General features: G+C 46.1%; 1 protein-coding gene across 1 annotated transcript in view; it reads left to right on the top strand.

The window, feature by feature from the left end:
- The first annotated feature begins 642 nt into the window (after window positions 1-642).
- Window positions 643-20,999, top strand: part of LOC126094765 (scoloptoxin SSD14-like) — a 452,119-nt gene continuing 431,762 nt past the window's right edge. Inside the window, exon 1 of the mRNA XM_049909319.1 lies at window positions 643-704. The gene's annotated coding sequence lies outside the window, so the exon portion shown is untranslated. The remainder of the gene's footprint in view (window positions 705-20,999) is intronic.

Below are 20,999 nucleotides of genomic sequence, written 5' to 3'. Positions count from 1 at the left end.
CCGCCAGACACGTTGTCAAAGGTTTCGGGTAATTTCATTCAGAGACTACGCCATATTATTGCTACGCGTGGTGGATATGTGGAAAATATCGTACTATAGAGTTTCCCAGACCGCAGCGCCATCTGTTGTTGAAAATTGTAACTATTGTAATTTCGAAAGTTTGTCTGCCTGAAAATGTACTGTTGTCCCAAGCGTATTGCAACAAACGGTGTATTTCTATCGCTGCTCGTTTAGTTTTTATTGCCGTTTCAAATATACCGGTCATTTTTGAAACACCCTGTATCTGAACACCTAGAAATTTGAACTGTTCTGTTTCACTAATCATATGGCCGTTCTGTGAGATTAAAACCTGCTGGCCCATATCGCTTGACACCTGCGGAGTAGGTGTGCAGATGCAGACAGTGCAGGAGTTTGTCTGGCGAACACTGCACGGCCGATCTCGGCCACTGGCCAGCACGGCACAGTAGTGCACCTTTGCGGCCAGTGCTCGGCTACGTGCACGGAACGCTGAGCGGACAGTAAACACGGCGGCGACAGTGGCGGGCCCGGCGCGTCGTTCTGCTCTGCCTGGGAGTGTCCGCAGCGGCGCCCCACTACCTGCGCTCAAAGCGAAAGCCGTGACCCGGGAAGGCCGGCAGTCGACAGGCAGCCACCACTGTGCTCGCACTCCAGCTCCGCCGGCGCAGGCGCAGCGCAGCCGTGCGGTGAGTCCCTCTGCGGTTTACACTAGCCTCGTCTCCCCAGTAACAGTAATTCTCATCAAGCGCACGCAATTCACCGTTCACACACGCAGGTTCCTATGTCATCAGCACGAAATTTTTGGTAGCCTGGCAATACCAGGAAGAGCAGTAAGTAACGAAAGTATACACTACTGGCCACTAAAATTGCTACACCACGAAGATGACGTGCTACAGACGCGAAATTTAACCGACAGGAAAGAAGATGCTGTGTTATGCAAATGATTAGCTTTTCAGAGCATTCGCACAAGGTTGGCGCCGGTGGCGACACTTTACTGACAACGCGAAAGTTTCCATCCGATTTCTCATACACAAACAGCAGATGACCGGCGTTGCCTGGTGAAACGTTGTTGTGATGCCTCGTGTAAGGAGGACAAATGCGTACCATCACGTATCCGATTTCGATAAAGGTCGGATTGTAGCCTATCGCGACTGCGGTTTATCGTATCGCGACATTGCTGCTCGTTTTGGTCGAGATCCAATGACTGTTAGCAGGATATGGAATCTGTAGGTTCAGGAGGGTAATACGGAACGCCGTGCTGGATCCCAACGGCCTCGTATCACTAGCAGTCGAGATGACAGCCCTCTTATCCGCATGGGTCTAACGGATCGTTCATCCACGTCTCGATCCCTGAGTCAACAGATGGGGACGTTCGCAAGACGACAACCATCTGCACGAAGAGTTCGACGACGTTTGAAGCAGCATGAACAATCAGCTCGGAGACCGTGGCTGCGGTTACCCTTGACGCTGAATCACAGACAGGAGCGCCTGCGATGGTGTACTCAAAGACGAACCTGGGTGCACGGATGGCAAAACGTCATTTTTTCGGATGAATTCAGGTTCTGTTTACAGGCATCATGATGGTCGCATCCGTGTTTGGCGACATCGTGGTGAACGCACATTGGAAGCGTGTATTCGTCATCGCCATACTGGCGTATTACCCCTTCGTGATGGTATGGGGTGCCATTGGTTACACGTCTGGGTCACCTCTTGTTCGCATTGACGGCATGGGCGTTACATTTCAGATGTGTTACGACCCGTGGCTCTACCCTTCATTCGATCCCTGCGAAACCCTACATTTCAGCAGGATAATGCACGACCGCATGTTGCAGGTCCTGTACGGGCCTTTCTGGATACAGAAAATGTTCGACTGCTGCCCTGGCCAGTACATTCTCCAGATCTCTCACCAATTGAAAACGTCTGGTCAATGGTGGCCGAGCAACTGGCTCGTCACAATACGCCAATCACTACTCTTGATGAACTGTGGTATCGTGCAGAAGCTGCATGGGCAGCTGTACCTGTACACGCCATCCAAGCTCTGTTTGACTCAATGCCCAGCCTTATCAAGGCCGTTATTACGGCCAGAGTTGGTTGTTCTGTGTACTGATTTCTCAGGATCTATGCACCCAAATTGCGTGAAAACGTAATCACATGTCAGTTCTAGTATAATATATTAGTCCAATGAATACCCGTGTATCATCTGCATTTCTTCTTGGTGTAGCAATTTTAATGACCAGTAGTGTACTTTCACATGCCGTGACATAGTCGCAAATAAAACAGTATTCCGAAAATACAATAAATTTCCTTTATTTCACGTGTGTGGTCACAAATTTTTTGTAATCAGACTACCGGTTTCGATGTATAATGAAAATCTTGATATCTGTTTTATGAAAAACATGTTCTAATATACTGGAGCCATAGTGGGATCATCAAATGTTAAACACAAAATGAGCGCCACCATCGGCAAATATTTGTAAATAACAGTGTATGCAAGAATCATCTTGTCAGCAGTACTACTGTTCAAAACAGTCTGCTGTTATTTCACTGCTTGTCTGTCAACATTGACACCTCTTTGTAAACGTTGCTGCTGAGTTTGTTTTGAACAGTAGTGCTGCTGACAAAATGACTCTTGCATATGCTATTATTTACATATATTTGACGATGCTGGTGCTGATTTTGTGTTTAACATTTGACGATGCCGCTATGGCTCTAGTATGTTAGAACATGTTTTTATAAATCAGACCTGAAGATGGTCATTATAGACCAAAACCGGCAGTCTGATGACAAATATTTGTGACCATAGACTTAAAGTAAAGTAAATTGTACAGGGTGTTTATAAATGAATATTTATGTTCACTAGTCGCCATCTTAGCTACTACCGCTGTCTAGCGGATTGCGGCGGAAACATTGGGCGCTATGCACGCTCACTGATGCCAAACACAACTGTTTGGGTTGCTCTTTCATTTGACATATAATTTATAACTGTAAGTTTAATATAATAAATATTATAAAGCGTTAAAACCTAATATTCGTTTATAAACACCCTGTACTTATTGTGTGTTTATGGTATAGCAGTAACTATACATTATACCTAGTGGTGGATTTCAATATGCAGTGCGCAACTCTTCGCCTTTATGTTGGCTTGAGCTCTGCTGGGAACACTTTCAATGAGAGTCTGAATGTCTGTTGGACGAATGACAGTCCACTCTTCCTCACGAGCCGAAACCAGACAACGTTTTTTAAAATTTTTGTTTTACATGTGATGTTTCTTTCGAGCACATTGAGGAGCAGGTCTCCGTGTCATGGAACTAGTGAGTACATGAAATTAAACCTATCAGCGAGAACATTATGACCACATACCTAATAGCCAGCCGGCCGGGGTGGTCGAGCGGTTCTAGGCGCTACAGTCTGGACCCGCGCGACCGCTACGGTCGCAGGTTCGAATCCTGCCTCGGGCATGGGTGTGTGTGATGTCCTTAGGTTAGTTAGGTTTAAGTAGTTCTAAGTTCTAGGGGACTGATGACCTCAGACGTTAAGTCCCATAGTGCTCAGAGCCATTTGAACCATTTTTGAACCTAATAGCCAGTGTGTCCACCTCTGGTTCGGATAACAGCGGCAACGCGTCGTGGAATGAAAGCAATGAGCTTTGCTAAGACGCTAGAGGGAGTTGGCAGCACATATGCACACGCACGTCACCTAATTCCCGTAAATTCTGGGGATGGGGTCGATCAGCTCTGATGCCATGTTCAATCGCATCGCAGATATGGTCGAACGGGTTCAAATCTGGCGAGTTGGGGGGCCAGCACTTTGTTCCTCCAACCACTCCATCACACGCCTGGCCTCGTTACATGACGCATTATCTTGCTGAAAAAATGCCAGTGCCTTGGGGAAACGATCGTTTCGCGTTCTGCCATGACCTACCTAGATACACATACAAATAAAAAAAAAATTTCAACACCCCGGTTCCCAGAACTACTGAAGACAGACGTTGACTGTGGATGTTGTATCACAGATACAGTCCCTTTGACTCTTCGAGATGTCACTAAAGATGTAAACAATCATACATGAGCAGCGCCTATGAGACGGAGGGGTCCGACAGCCGATCAGTTCCAGTCGTTATACCAGGAAGGAGGTACACGGCTCGTGTTGTCTGTAGTTCAACCACGTCTAGACGGTCAATACCGCGGTAAGATCGCGTCCGCATCGTTACTTTGTGCCAGGAAGGGCTCTCAACAAGGGGAGTGTCTAGGCGTCTCGGAGTGAACCATAGCGACGTTGTTACGGACGTGGAGGAGTTACAGACAGACAGGAACTGCCGATGACATGCGTCGCTCAGGCCGCGCAACGGCTACTACTGCAGTGGATGACCGCTACCTACGGATTGTGGCTCAGAGAAACCCTGACAGCAACGCCGCCATGTTGAATAACGCCTTTCATTTAGCCACAGAACATCGTGTTAATACTCAAACTGTGGTCAATAGGCTGCATGATGCGCAACTTCACACCCGACATCCATGCAGCGCGGGACACACGGGCCCAACAACATGCCGAACAGACGGCTCTGGGTTAGCATCACGTTCTCTTCACCGATGAGTGTCGCATATGCCTTCAACCAGACAATCGTCGGAGAACACCTTAGACACATTGTCCAGCGAGTGCAGCAAGGTAGAGATTCCCTGATATTTTGGGGTGGCATTATGTGCGGCCGACGTACGCCTGTGGTGGTCATGGTAGGCGTCGTAACGGCTGTACTACACGTGATGGCCATCCTCCATTGATCTCGATTCCAATTTTCTGTTCAGATTCCGGAACTCTCGGAATCGAGGTGACGCAAAAGATTTTTTTGACGTGCGTGTATAGGGTGTTCGACTAATGCCCCGACCTGTGCATTCTCCAAGACAATAAAACGCCACCGATCGACATGCATTATGATTTTTCAGAGGACCTAACAAAGTACACTATTTACATAGTGGCCTCAGTCACTGAAGTGTTTCAGATTACCGTATTAATTCTCCTTTCGTGGAAAAGAAATTATTATTTCTTTACAAGTATTTTTAAGCACGATGTTCAATTTTATGAGATATTAATGTTCAATATCGTATCTAGTAAGTTGACTTTTCTACGACAATGTTACACAGCGTTATTTCAACTGTTTTTCTTCTGGTGTCATCTTTTTCTATCCGTATTTATCTCAAAGGGGAAAGATCCACACTGCGAGGCATTTTGACATTTTGTGGAGTAAAACCCTGCATTCTTTTATTTCCTGACTTGTGAATTTCTCTGTAATTAATGATCAGACGGAGCTGGAATTTTGAAGTAGTACAGGTAACTACACAGTCTATGACTTCAATTCGGAAGGACTACACCCTTTCTATGTTCGTGCAATGTCTGCTACAAAACAGACGCTACTATGTAACCTTACAATCTAAAAACAGCCGATGGAGGACACAGAAAAATGGACTTGCACAGGGTAGTGTCTTGGCTCCAATATTATTTAACATCTATACCAATGATCTTCCCATCAGCCGCCAGACACGAATGTTCATATATGCTGATGATGCAGCAGTGGCCACACAGGATAAAACCTTTGAACAAGTGGAGGAGAATCTCACAGGAGCCTTAACAGAACTTGCTACCTATTACGACGGCAATAATCTCAAACCAAACCCTAGTAAATCTCAAGTATCCGCCTTCCATCTTAGGAACAAAGAAGCTAAACGGAAACTCCGAGTCATGTGGCAAGGGGAAGAGCTGAGACATACAAACAGCCCAAAATACCTGGGAGTAACATTGGACAGAGCACTTACTTTTAAGCAGCACTGACACAACACTAAAAAAAAGGTCTGTGCCAGGAACAACATACTGCGGAAGCTAACAGGTTCATCGTGGGGAGCTCAACCACACGTTTTGCGCACCACGGGTCTGGCGACGAGTATCTCAGCAGCGGAATATGCGGCGCCAGTTTGGAGGAACTCTGCTCGCACTAAGCAAGTTGACGTCGCCGTAAACGAAACTGTACGTATTGCCACAGGATGCCTCAAATCAACTCCCACAGACATCATTTACCCCATCATAGGCATAGCACCACCCACTATCCGCAGACAAGTAGCCGCCGAGATCGAAAGATCAAAACAAAAGAATGATCCTAGACACCCGATGCATATGCACCGAAAACGACGTGTCCGGCTGAAATCCCGCAGGAGTTTCATTGAAACTACTGAAGAGCTCGCCACCAAGCCCGCCGCAAGGCGGCTATCTCTTTGGGAAGAAATGGTGCCACACTCCACAATGGAACTACTTGAGGAGGGATCTGCAGGATTTCAACTACCTTTTACAACTTGGAGGTCATTAAACCGGCTGCGCACTGGAGTAACTGGGTGCAAATCAAACCTATTTAAATGGGGTTACAGTGATGGCGACAGGTGTGAATGCGGAGCAATACAGGACTTGGACCACCTACTGATCTGCCCAGATATGTCTATAACATGCACTAAAGATGATATTTTGAAAGTCGATGACAAAGCAATCTACGTTGCTAATTACTGGGAAGGGAAGATATAATTGGTGCATCCGGACACGGAAGAAAAAGAATTGGGAGTCACGTGAAACTCTACCGTTCATTGATAGTCTTAGAAAAACTGCAAATTGCGATAGTTTACCCCCGCCTACGCTACCACCTTTAGAGATGACGGTCTCTTATAATGCGTATCGAGTAATCCATCTTGACAGCCCGGCTAGCCGCGCGAACTAACGCGCTGCTTCCCGAGCGGGAAGCGTGCCGGTGCCCGACGGATTAATGTCGATGTCAGATGTGCCGGCCAGCCTGTGGATGGTTTTTAAGGCGGTTTTCCATCTGCCTCGGCGAATGCGGGCTGTGTCCCCCTATTCCGCCGCAGTTACACTGTCTCCACGTACGCCTAGACCATAATTACTCTACCATGCAACCATGCAAACATTTGGAGTTACACTCATCTGGTATGCGACGTTCCCGGTGAGGGGGGGGGGGGGAGGGGGTTGACCGCTGTGGCCTGTTGTGGGGTTGTGAACCACTGAGGGCTACTGCGGTGGTTCAGTACAATACACAATACACACAAAATCCATGTTAGTTCCATTTGAATAGCAGCTGATCGGTACACGGCCCAGGCGCCCATTAGTTGTCAGCACTGGAAGACAAACAATAAAAGCCTGCCCCCCCCCCCTCTCACATCTTCTAAACTCTTAAAATGTTACTTCCCCGTAAGTGTTTTTGTTTGTTACTGAGCATCTCTTGACGTTAGTCGATGTTGTCGGCTGTTACTTACTACACTCCTGGAAATTGAAATAAGAACACCGTGAATTCATTGTCCCAGGAAGGGGAAACTTTATTGACACATTCCTGGGGTCAGATACATCACATGATCACACTGACAGAACCACAGGCACATAGACACAGGCAACAGAGCATGCACAATGTCGGCACTAGTACAGTGTATATCCACCTTTCGCAGCAATGCAGGCTGCTATTCTCCCATGGAGACGATCGTAGAGATGCTGGATGTAGTCCTGTGGAACGGCTTGCCATGCCATTTCCACCTGGCGCCTCAGCTGGACCAGCGTTCGTGCTGGACGTGCAGACCGCGTGAGACGACGCTTCATCCAGACCCAAACATGCTCAATGGGAGACAGATCCGGAGATCTTGCTGGCCAGGGTAGTTGACTTACACCTTCTAGAGCACGTTGGGTGGCACGGGATACATGCGGACGTGCATTGTCCTGTTGGAACAGCAAGTTCCCTTGCCGGTCTAGGAATGGTAGAACGATGGGTTCGATGACGGTTTGGATGTACCGTGCACTATTCAGTGTCCCCTCGACGATCACCAGTGGTGTACGGCCAGTGTAGGAGATCGCTCCCCACACCATGATGCCGGGTGTTGGCCCTGTGTGCCTCGGTCGTATGCAGTCCTGATTGTGGCGCGCACCTGCACGGCGCCAAACACGCATACGACCATCATTGGCACCAAGGCAGAAGCGACTCTCATCGCTGAAGACGACACGTTTCCATTCGTCCCTCCATTCACGCCTGTCGCGACACCACTGGAGGCGGGTGGCACGATGTTGGGGCGTGAGCGGAAGACGGCCTAACGGTGTGCGGGACCGTAGCCCAGCTTCATGGAGACGGTTGCGAATGGTCCTCGCCGATACCCCAGGAGCAACAGTGTCCCTAATTTGCTGGGAAGTGGCGGTGCGGTCCCCTACGGCACTGCGTAGGATCCTACGGTCTTGGCGTGCATCGGTGCGTCGCTGCGGTCCGGTCCCAGGTCGACGGGCACGTGCACCTTCCGCCGACCACTGGCGACAACATCGATGTACTGTGGAGACCTCACGCCCCACGTGTTGAGCAATTCGGCGGTACGTCCACCCGGCCTCCCGCATGCCCACTATACGCCCTCGCTCAAAGTCCGTCAACTGCACATACGGTTCACGTCCACGCTGTCGCGGCATGCTACCAGTGTTATAAGACTGCGCTGGAGCTCCGTATGCCACGGCAAACTGGCTGACACTGACGGCGGCGGTGCACAAATGCTGCGCAGCTAGCGCCATTCGACGGCCAACACCGCGGTTCCTGGTGTGTCCGCTGTGCCGTGCGTGTGATCATTGCTTGTACAGCCCTCTCGCAGTGTCCGGAGCAAGTATGGTGGGTCTGACACACCGGTGTCAATGTGTTCTTTTTTCCATTTCCAGGAGTGTATATATGAAGGGTGTTCAAAAATGTCGAATAGTTTGTGAGGTGGAAGTACTCATCGAAACAAGGAAAATTATTCCAATAAACTGGGGTCGGGAAATGCATACTTTCTGCGATAAACGCGTGTTTACAGGCGGTGTTCAACGTGGCGTATATTCATGACAAGGCACTCCTCTACCCTTCGGCGTAAGGTATTGAGGAATGACGCACTCTTTGAAGTACATCCGGTTGTTGTTGTACCTGCTGGAAGGCATTGAAGACGCGACACTGTATTGTCCGCACGTCGTTGATTGGCGTGGCGTAGATCGGTTCCTTCAGGTGTCGCCATAACCAGAAGTCTAGGGGATTGAGGTCTGGGGAACGGGCAGGTCAAGATGTGGCCTCACCCCCCCCCCCCCCCACCCACCCTCCGACCAATCCAGCGGTTCTGAAATGTATGCGTCAGATATTTGCGCACTTTGTGACGAAAGTGTGCTGATGCGCCACATTGCGTGAACAACATTCTTTATGGCAACTGCACAGCCTCCAGCAAGTTAGAAAATACATTAAAGAGAAAGTCCAGATAATGAGTTCCAGTTAAAATTTGTGATAGCACATATGGCCCTATTAATCTGTCGCCAAGTACGCCTGCCCATGCGTTGACTGACAAGGGAACCTCCCCATCGCACCCCCCTCAGATTTAGTTATAAGTTGGCACAGTGGATAGGCCTTGAAAAACTGAACACAGATCAATTGAGAAAACAGGAAGAAGTTGTATGGAACTACGAAAAAATAAGCAAAATATACAAACTGAGTAGTCCATGCGCAACATAGGCACCACCAAGCGTTGTGTCAGCACAAGAGCGCCGTGGTCCCGTGGTTAGCGTCAGCAGCTGTGGAACCAGACGTCTTTGGTTCAAGTCTTCCCTCGAGTGAAAATTTTAATTTTTATTTTCAGACAATTATCGAAGTTCAGGCACTCACACATAATCAACTTTGCTCTCCAAAATTCCAGGACATGTTCAAATTTGCTTGGACATATGCAGGATTTGACAGTCTACACAAGGAAAAATTTGAAAACGTTAAAAACATATGTTTTGACAGAGCACAGGGAAAACTGTGCGACTGTGGAACTGTTGCATTCATTTGTTGCAGTTTATGTACACGCCTATGTTTTCATTACTTTTTTGGGAATGATTATCACATCCACAAGAAAACCTAAATCGGGCAAGGTAGAAGAATCTTTTTACCCATTTGCCAATGTACAAGTTAGGTGGGTCGACAACATATTCCTGTCATGTGACGCACATGCCGTCACCAGAGTCGTATAGATTATACCAGACGTGCTTTCCTGTTAAGGAATCGGTTGACCTAAGACCTTGCGATCAAATGTTTTCGGTTCCCATTGGAGAGGCACGTCCTTTCGTCTACTAATCGCAAGGTTTTGCGGTGCGGTCGCAAAACACAGACACTAAACTTATTACAGTGAACACAGACGTCAATGAACGAACGGACAAACCATAACTATGCCAAAATAAAGAAAGTAAACTTTTCACTCGAGGAAAGACTTGAACCAAGGACTTCTCGTTCCACAGCTGCTCACACTATCCACGAGACCACGGCACTTCTGAGCTCAAGCCATCCTTGATGTTGCCTATCTTGCACATGGACTACTCAGTTTGTATATTTTGCTTATTTTTTTCATAGTTCCACACAACTTCTTCCTGTTTTCTCGATTGATCTGTGTTCAGTTTTTCAAGGCCTATCCACTGTGCCAACGTACACTCCTGGAAATGGAAAAAAGAACACATTGACACCGGTGTGTCAGACCCACCATACTTGCTCCGGACACTGCGAGAGGGCTGTACAAGCAATGATCACACGCACGGCACAGCGGACACACCAGGAACCGCGGTGTTGGCCGTCGAATGGCGCTAGCTGCGCAGCATTTGTGCACCGCCGCCGTCAGTGTCAGCCAGTTTGCCGTGGCATACGGAGCTCCATCGCAGTCTTTAACACTGTTAGCATGCCGCGACAGCGTGGACGTGAACCGTATGTGCAGTTGACGGACTTTGAGCGAGGGCGTATAGTGGGCATGCGGGAGGCCGGGTGGACGTACCGCCGAATTGCTCAACACGTGGGGCGTGAGGTCTCCACAGTACATCGATGTTGTCGCCAGTGGTCGGCGGAAGGTGCACGTGCCCGTCGACCTGGGACCGGACCGCAGCGACGCACCGATGCACGCCAAGACCGTAGGATCCTACGCAGTGCCGTAGGGGACCGCACCGCCACTTCCCAGCAAATTAGGGACACTGTTGCTCCTGGGGTATCGGCGAGGACCATTCGCAACCGTCTCCATGAAGCTGGGCTACGGTCCCGCACACCGTTAGGCCGTCTTCCGCTCACGCCCCAACATCGTGCAGCCCGCCTCCAGTGGTGTCGCGACAGGCGTGAATGGAGGGACGAATGGAGACGTGTCGTCTTCAGCGATGAGAGTCGCTTCTGCCTTGGTGCTAATGATGGTCGTATGCGTGTTTGGCGCCGTGCATGTGAGCGCCACAATCAGGACTGCATACGACCGAGGCACACAGGGCCAACACCCGGCATCATGGTGTGGGGAGCGATCTCCTACACTGGCCGTACACCACTGGTGATCGTCGAGGGGACACTGAATAGTGCACGGTACATCCAAACCGTCATCGAACCCATCGTTCTACCATTCCTAGACCGGCAAGGGAACTTGCTGTTCCAACAGGACAATGCACGTCCGCGTGTATCCCGTGCCACCCAACGTGCTCTAGAAGGTGTAAGTCAACTACCCTGGCCAGCAAGATCTCCGGATCTGTCCCCCATTGAGCAAGTTTGGGACTGGATGAAGCGTCGTCTCACGCGGTCTGCACGTCCAGCACGAACGCTGGTCCAACTGAGGCGCCAGGTGGAAATGGCATGGCAAGCCGTTCCACAGGACTACATCCAGCATCTCTACGATCGTCTCCATGGGAGAATAGCAGCCTGCATTGCTGCGAAAGGTGGATATACACTGTACTAGTGCCGACATTGTGCATGCTCTGTTGCCTGTGTCTATGTGCCTGTGGTTCTGTCAGTGTGGTCATGTGATGTATCTGACCCCAGGAATGTGTCAATAAAGTTTCCCCTTCCTGGGACAATGAATTCACGGTGTTCTTATTTCAATTTCCAGGAGTGTATAACTAAATCTGAGGGGGGTGCGATGGGGAGGTTCCCTTGTAAAGAATCGGTGTTGATGTCGTCTTTCCTGAACTGCTTGGGGATTTAATCTGCCCATACATGCTGCTTACGGAAATTCGCAACAACATCTCTTGTGAACCCAGTCTCGTCGGTAAATGAAATCTTGGATGTCTACAGTGGATCTGCAGCACACATCTGCAGCAGCCATTGATAGAATCGCCGTTTGCCATGATGTGGGATTAGGGCCTGAACGCGCTGAAGATGATTTGGGTATAGCTGTTGCTCATGAAGTACCTCCACGATACCTCAATTGGTTTCACATCACTCAAATTCAGAAAACCAATGATTGCACGCTGTTCAAGTAAGGAAAACGTCGCCATTTTAAGTATTTAAAACAGTTCTCATTCTCGCCGCTGGCGGTAAAATTCCATCTGCTGTACCGGGCTGCTATCTCTGGGACGTATTGACCATGAACGCGGCCTCATTTTAAAACAGTGCGCCTGTTTCTATCTCTTTCCAGTCCGGAGAAAAAAAAATCGGAGGCCTTAGAACTTGAATGCACTCCGTTGCGGATATTAGCACAGTCGTTGCATTGGCGCTCACTGGTCCCAGGGGTTTCTTCCACCGAACGGCAGGGCATTATGGTGTTTCCTCACAGTCCTCCAGCTACCATTGGCCAGGGCAGCAGTCGAACATTTTCTGTATACAGAAAGGCCCATAGAGGACCTGCAACATGTGGTCGTGCATTATCCTAGTGAAATGTAGGGTTTCGCAGGGATCGAAGGAAGGATAGAGCCGCGGGTCGCAACACATCTGAAATGTAGCGTCCACTGTTCAAAGTGCCGTCTGTGCGAACAGAGGTGACCGAGACGTGTAACCAATGGCACCCCATACCATCACGCCGGGTGACACGCCACTATAGGGATGACGAATACACGCTTCCAATGTGTGTTCTCCGCGATGTCGCCAAACACGAATGCGACCATCGTGATGTGTAAACAGAACCTGGAGTCATCCGAAAAAATTACATCTTGCCATTCGTGCACCCAGGTTCGTCGTTGAGTACACCATCGCAGGCGCTCCTGTCTATGATGCAGCGTCAGCGTCAAGGGTACCCGCAGCCATGGTCTCCGAGCTGATAGTTCATGCTGTTGCTAACGTCGTCGAACTGTTCGTGCAGATGGTTGTTGTCTTCCAAACGCTGTTTCTGTTGACTCAGGAATCGAGACGTGGTTGCACGATCCGTTACAGCCATGCGGATAAGATGCCTGTCATCTCGACAGCTAGGGATACGAGGAGGCCGTTGGGATCCAGCACGGCGTTCCGTATTATCCTCCTGAACCCACCGATTCCATATTCTGCTACCAGTCATTGGATCTCGACCAACGCGAGGAGCAATGTCGCGATGCGATAAACCGCAATCGCGAGAGGCTACAATCCGACCTTTATCTAAGTCGGAAACGTGATGGTTCACGTTTTTACTCCTTACACGAGGCATCACAACAACGTTTCACCAGGCAACGCCGGTCAACTGCTGTTTGTGTGTGAGAAATCGGTTGGTAACTTTGCTCATGTCAGCACGTTGTAGGTGTCGCCATTGGCGTCAACCTTGTGTGAATGCTCTGAAAAGCTAATCGTTTGCACATCACAGCAGCTGCTTCCTGTCGGCTAAATTTCGCGTCTGTAGCACGTCATCTTCGTGGTGTAGCAATTTTAATGCCCAGTAGTGTATATTCGTCGTACGTTCCAGATTGATCTCTGCGGTTATTTCACGACACGTTGCTTGTTGTTAGCAATGACAACTTTACACAAACGCCGCTGTTCTCGGCCATTAAGTGAAGACCGCCGGTCACTGCCTTCTCCGTGGTGATGGGTATTGCCTGAAATTTGGCATTTTCGACACACTCTTGACACTGTGGATCTCAAAATGTTGAAATCCCTAATGGTTTCCGAAATGGAAAGTCCTTTTCGTCTAGCTCCAACTGCAATTCCACTTTCAAAGTCTGTTAATTCCCGTTGTGCGGCCATAATCACACCGGAAACCGTTTTGCAATAATCACCCGAGTGCAAATGACAGTTCTGCAGTGGATTGTTGTTTTATACCTTGCGTACGCAGTACTACTGCCATCTGCATATTGAAACGTCCCCTTTGAACAATTATACATGACTGTGCTTGAACTGACACACAATATTTTTTTAGCGCAACGCAATCTGACTTTCTAAAATCCCTACAAAAGAATGGCCCTTACTAACATTAACCTATACCTCTTACAAATCACTTACCTCACAAAAATCTTCATTACTCGAACTACTGCAATACAGCGAGCGCCACTACTGCCAGCTAAATAAAAGATTCAAACTACGGAAGGCAATAACTACTGATAGGGATGGTTACCAAATCAAAGATTTTAATAGAGAACAAACAATGTATTTACCTTGATAGTCATAATATACATAGCAGTTCCTAATATTCAGTGTTACAAATTTCAAAACTCCGCCATCTCTCTACCCACATCCACCACTGCTGGCGGCTCACCTCCAACTGCGCAACGCTACGCGCTGTAAACATCCAGCTGCCCAACGCTACAATGGCGAGTATTACAACAATGCCAACCAGCCACAGACTGCACACAGCACAGCCAGTGATTTTCATACAGAGCGCTAAGAAAACCTAAACAGTCTACTTACATAGCCTACTTACAATATGTACATATCGATATTCCCTGACTTTTGTCACCTCAGTATAATAGTGCGGTATTATAACTAACGTATTTTAAGCAACTGCACTAGTTTCGTTTTGAAAAATCATCATTCTTTTGTACTGGAGAATACTGATGAAGAAAGCAGTATATGAACACGAATTCGTTTAGCAATTGTAATTAGGCTAAGGTGGGGTAAGTTCGACCAGGTGGGTAAACCCGACCGCGCTCTACTTGTGACAAAAGGCAAAGCGGAGCGATTTCGCATTAGTGTTTCCGTATAGAGCATTCGAAAAAACGAAAATGTCACTTTGACAGCTTTGCCGCATTTGACACATAGACACTCAAAAGACAACAAGTGTGTTTTCGATTGTTTAAATGTAATTTCTGAGCAGATTGTATCACTAGGTTTACCTTATTAAATAAAACGATCGCAAAATAAACGGTAAGTGATTTTGTTGTGCATTTAGTGGCCTATTCAGTGTATGTATCGCTTTTGTTGGAAATTTCGTGTAAATTGTTTCCATGTGTGTTAAATGAAAAATGGCATGTGGGGTAAATCCGACAGCTAAATGGTGAGGTAAATCCGACCGCATATTTTTTATCGTTTATGCGTATAGAATTATTTATTTATGGACACAAAGTGAATTTTTGTTTATTTTTAGGAAAATGGTACGAAATTACAAACGAAAATCGACAAAACGCAGTCAAAACGATATTCGCCGAGCAGTTGCTGCAATGCAAATAGGAATGTCTTTACGAGCTGTCACTCGTGATTTTAACATTCAGCGATCGACATTGCTGTTGCACCGCCGTGCAATGAAATCATCCTTTTTCAATTAAAATTTACATTCATTTAACTTTCAGTACATTTAGTACTCTACACATTGTTATTTTTGAATACATTTTGTTCATTTATGTAAAAAAACATAATTGCTTATAATTCCCAAAAAAACATTCATTTAGAACTATTTCTATGCAAAATCAGCCAAACAAATAGGGGGTCGGATTTACCCCTCCATTTTTGCAAATGGCAAAAATGGACGTTATTTAAAATACGGATATCTCAAAAACTATTGATGGTATAACAAAAATATTTTGCAAAGAGATGCTCCTTTACATAACCTATAATTTAACACATATAACGTTAAAGATCCGACGCCGGATAAACGTTTTATAGCCACAAGAGATTACTAGGTTGGATTTACCCTACCTTACCCTGTTCGTAACCAGGTAAGAAATACGGTCACTATTCCAAATGGAACATATAATTTTGAAATAATTGCTAGTAATTGTAAATTTCAGAGGATCCTTAGATAAAATTGGACCTTCCAGCATTTACTTCATGTGAGGGAAAATTCGCACATTCGCAAAATCATTCACTAACAACAGTTTCTCTATAGCTCTGTCCACTGAGGTATTAACTGACTAGCGAACCTCTCCCTTACAATAACGTTTGCAAAGTCAATTGTCTGACTTTGAAAGAGTCTATCTTACGATATCTATTCAAGTATGTAATGAGGAAATCTACTTCTAGAATACCGGGGTCCTCTCATTGCGGTAACACATGGCAACACTCTTTGAGCTGAAATGCATTACGCAAAATTCAGTCTTGTTATCACCTGCTTATTCAAGAATCGTTTCAGAAAAGATGGGAATAATGTATTCGTTAATTTCTTCAACAAAACTAGTGGGTTTATTCATACTATTCATACTTTGAGCACTTCATTTATTATTATTAACAAAATCAAACTGTCCCTTTATAGGAAATGAATCGAAGATCACACGATACTGCTGTCATACTCCGCTATCCTTACTATTTTACAAACCAGTTTCGGGTGTTACGCCATCGTCAGGTACAAAGATAAAAATGTGCTGCTATGAAAATTTTGAGGGATCAAATGTTTTAGACTAGTGCTTCTTTTCGATATTATCAGTTTTGATTTCCAAACACGAAAATTGTTAATGTTTGAATTAGGACTAAAATGGAAGGTATTATTTCAATAAAAACGCGATTTAAAACTATAAAGTTTAGGTAAAATATGTGACGCGTTAAAAGAGGAACTACGCGACGAATTTCAGCAACAGTTGTGAGAAGAAAAATAATAACAATATGTAGTAAACTTTGATGGCCTGTTCCAAGGTTCTGACTGAACAAAATAGGCCTCATCTTGTCCTTAGAAAGGGCAGTAATACGAACGGGCGAGGTAATACAAATCAGACTAAACACATAAGTGAAACAACTGTAATTACATAAAGTTTTTAACGGTGCAAGTGAAACAATAGTAACTGAAATAAAGGAAAAATGAGGCGTGTAAGTAGGAGGGGTAAGGTACGAAGTGGCCTGGATTAGATTTTTAGAGGTATCTGCAATTACAAGTGGTGAGTAAGGGAAATGTGCCTAACCAAGCAGTACTAAGCTTGGGCAAATGGACATATGTTTACTAATTTCCATTATTTCTAAGCAATCAGCGTATTTATCTACGTCACCCAATTGTAGAAGTTTAGCATATTTTACGTGACGTACAACAAACTAAACATAAAGTAAGTAAATTGAAAAATGGTAACTCTACGGGAAGGGAGGGTATGATACAATAATATATTTGACTACATTACCACGTTTTAAGTTATAGCCATGAGACCAGGTGTAACAAAAACAATATTTACACAGTGTAGTTACTTACAAGATACGTAATAGGCGTAGCGTAAATGTTCTGTAATAATAATCGCATTGGGAATAACGGAAAAGTTGTTGATAGTATAACAATCTTAAAGGAATCAGAGAAAGGAAATTCTAAATGGAGCGTCTTACCCCGTCTTGGTAACATTTCAAATAAGGTAGCTACAGTAAAAACTAGTTTCCGTACAGAGAACCCTTTGAGTAGGAAACTACGTCACGATACTCATCAAATATCCGTCTTATCGCATTCGGGTATTTACAAAATCTAGTGTGGAACATGAGAAAAGTTCTATGTATGTCCGAGAACAGAACTTTTGATGAAATGTTTAGGGAACTACATCTACAAGCGACAGTAGTAATTCGCCTTTTGGCAGACACGTTACGTTAGAAAGGCATGAGGCATCGAATATAGAAACAGAGTACAGATCCTTTATAAGAGTAATAAAAGAAAAGTTACGAACATTTTTGAGAAGCTCAGAATATATATAGCAGCTTTCATAGAAATCATTTGAGTATCCTCATGAACAACTACGTAGTATTAAGCAATATAAAAGAAGAGGATCGTTTTAATCCCAACGATAACAGCCAGTGCGGCGTGCTGGTGCAACTCAAGAAATTTATCATGGCTGTGGACTCCATTGTAACTAAAACAAGTTCGAGGTATGTTTGTAAAGTGGACCGCGCTTGTTTGCCACCACGTAGCGTGGTGATCTAGAACGGCCGAGCAGCCAAGCGAAGTGAAAAAGAGTGGCAAATTGTTTCTCTCAGTTCGCGGCCGCTAAATACGGTAAATCAGGCATTAAATGGTTCACGGGCGAGATATAGTTTCACTTGTCTGACAGTCGAACTAGGGGAGCCCTGGAAAAAGTGCGAAGTAATCAATCGTTGCACGGTGCTTTCGATGGTATGAACCGTCGTTGAAATACTCTCACACACATACACGTGGTCTTGCATTATTCCGCATGAAATATAGTACGTGTCTTCACGGTTGTTAGGTCTCTGAAATAGGTTTCGGTACATTGTTAACAAGCTTATCAGAAGTTATTGTCTGTCAACTAATGGTGTAGCTGATGAGGATTTTCAGAATTCCCAAATCAAGTGAAGGGTTGTTATATCAAAATTCTAAGTGCCAAATCCCAAATTTACCAGGATACTCAAACAATCTATCTTTTTTGTACAGAACTTGTCATTGTATCCGGAAAAATTGAGAAGGTGTTCCCATACAACAGAATTATGCTGTTCACTTCATCACTACGGAAAATAATGAGACAAATTAGGAAATAAATAATGTTTTAAGAACGCTCTGGTTGCCTTACCAGGGAACTGACTAGTATTAAGTGCCAATAAGAGTGTTTCCCGTCTCTCTTTCTCTTAACATAAGTAACTCAAGTAATGTGGCATTTTGTGCTGGTCATAACGCGTGGAGGCTTTATGGTGTGTTCGACGTGTTGTCTAACACGGCACGTTCCAAGGTGGTCGTTTATCCACTTCAACCATGGACTCATGTACTTTAATCAACACATGTATCGGAAGCGAGCAAAAGCATCAAAATTCGTCATTCGAGATGTGTAAGGCTTCTTATCTTCACCGCAGACGCAGCTACCTTCCCATGTAAGCCACGTGGGATTAGCCGAGCGGTCTGTGGGCGCTGCAGTCATGGACTGTGCGGCTGGTCCCGGCGGGGTTTCGAGTCCTCCCTCGGGCATGGGTGTGTGTGTTTGTCCTTAGGATAATTTAGGTTAAGTAGTGTGTAAGCTTAGGGACTGATGACCTTAGCAGTTAAGTCCCATAAGATTTCACACACATTTGAACCGTCCCATGTACCCGCAGATAGAAATATGTAATATCCGGGTAAAGTGTTGGCTACTCCACCGCACCTCTAGAACCTCTTGTTTATGAAGACTGGGTGCCGAGGTATGCTGGACAGCTACCCTGTAACTATGTGGGGCACCATCGCACTGATAGAAAGTTGCAAATGTCCGGTCTTTCAGACAGCAGCGACGGCAGCACGTCTGTGTATAACTGCAGATAATATGCTGTCGTTATTATTCCAACAGTGAAGAGGTGCCCAAGAAGATGACAATCTCTACATTGCTCACCAGACCATCACTTTCAATGCTTGAGTTACCTTCGATGAGTCCATCCAGTAAAAGTATGTGTACTTGTCTCCGTTAGCATAGAAATTAACTTCATCTGTAGACAATGCGACGAAGGGAAAACTACGATTTTCGTTCAGATTGTGTGTCACCATTGTGGAAAGATCAGAATTGTGCGCACTGAGATGTTGTAACATTTCCATTCTGTAAGAGTGCCATTTATGGATCGCCTGTTGTCATCAGGCGAAGCTACTTTCGTTCAGCCACAACTGTGAGTTCTTTGAGTGCTCCGAGAGGTGATTCATTTTTAACTGCGGCAGGTGAAATATTAGTTCACTTTATTACATAAATGAATTACACATTTACTCAACTTTCACACACTTGGGAGTACCGGAAATTTACAACTGTCAAGGACTAGCAAAGCATCACTTGATGCAGTAGTGAACAACTGTTCTCTTGAGGTACAATGTTCGATATCGACCAAAAGTATATATCCATCTGAAACTTTGACTACTAGTTGGGCCTAGAGGACCATGATGATGATGATAATGAAGTCCCATACTCTGTAACAGAGCATAGGGGACGATGCGGGAGACCCGCACCGCTGTACTGGGCAAGGTGCTAGTGGAGGCGGTTTACTATTGCCTTCCTGCGACGGTAATGGGGATGAATGATGATCTACATCTACATGTACATTTATACTCCGCAAGCCCCCCAACTGTGTGTGGCGGAGGGCACTTTACGTGCCACTGTCATTACCTCCCTTTCCTGTTCCAGTCGCGTGTGGTTCGCGGGAAGAACGACTGTCTGAAAGCCTCCGTGCGCGCTCTAATCTCTCTAATTTTACATTCGTGATCTCCACGGGAGGTATAAGTAGGGGGAAGCAATGTATTCGATGCCTCATCCAGAGCCGGCGACGGTGCCGAGCGGTTCTAGGCACTTCAGTCCGGTACCGCGCGAGTGCTACGGTCACAGGTTCGAATCCTGCCTCGGGCAAGGGTATGTGTGATGTCCTTTGGTTAGTTAGGTTTAAGTAGTTCTAAGTTCTAGGGGACTGATGACGTCAGATGTTAAGTCCCATAGTGCTCAGAGCCGTTTGAACTTCATCCAGAAACGCACCCACTCGAAGCTTGGACAGCAAGCTATACCGCGATGCAGAGCGCCTCTCTTTGCAAAGCTGCCACTTGATTTTGCTAAACATCTCCGTAACGCTATCACGCTTGCCAAATAACCCTGTGACGAAACGCGCCGCTCTTCTTTGGATCTTCTCTATGTCCTCCGTCAACCCGACCTGATACGGACGCCACACTGATGAGCAATACTCAAGTATAGGTCGAACGAGTGTTTTGTAAGCCACCTCCTTTGCTGACGGATTACATTTTTCAAGGACTCTCCCAATGAATCTCAACCTGGCACCCGCCTTACCAACAATTTATTTTATATGATCATTCCACTTCAAATCGCTCCACACGCATACTCCCAGATATTTTACAGAAGTAACTGCTACCAGTGTTTGTTCCGCTATCATATAATCATACAATAAAGGATCCTTCTTTCTATGTATTCGCAATACATTACATTTGTCTTTGTTAAGCCTC

Source organism: Schistocerca cancellata, chromosome 1 (genome assembly GCF_023864275.1).
Source record: "Schistocerca cancellata isolate TAMUIC-IGC-003103 chromosome 1, iqSchCanc2.1, whole genome shotgun sequence".
In the NCBI taxonomy this organism is placed as follows: Eukaryota; Metazoa; Arthropoda; class Insecta; order Orthoptera; family Acrididae; genus Schistocerca; species Schistocerca cancellata.
This window is presented reverse-complemented; position numbering and strand designations above follow the sequence as displayed.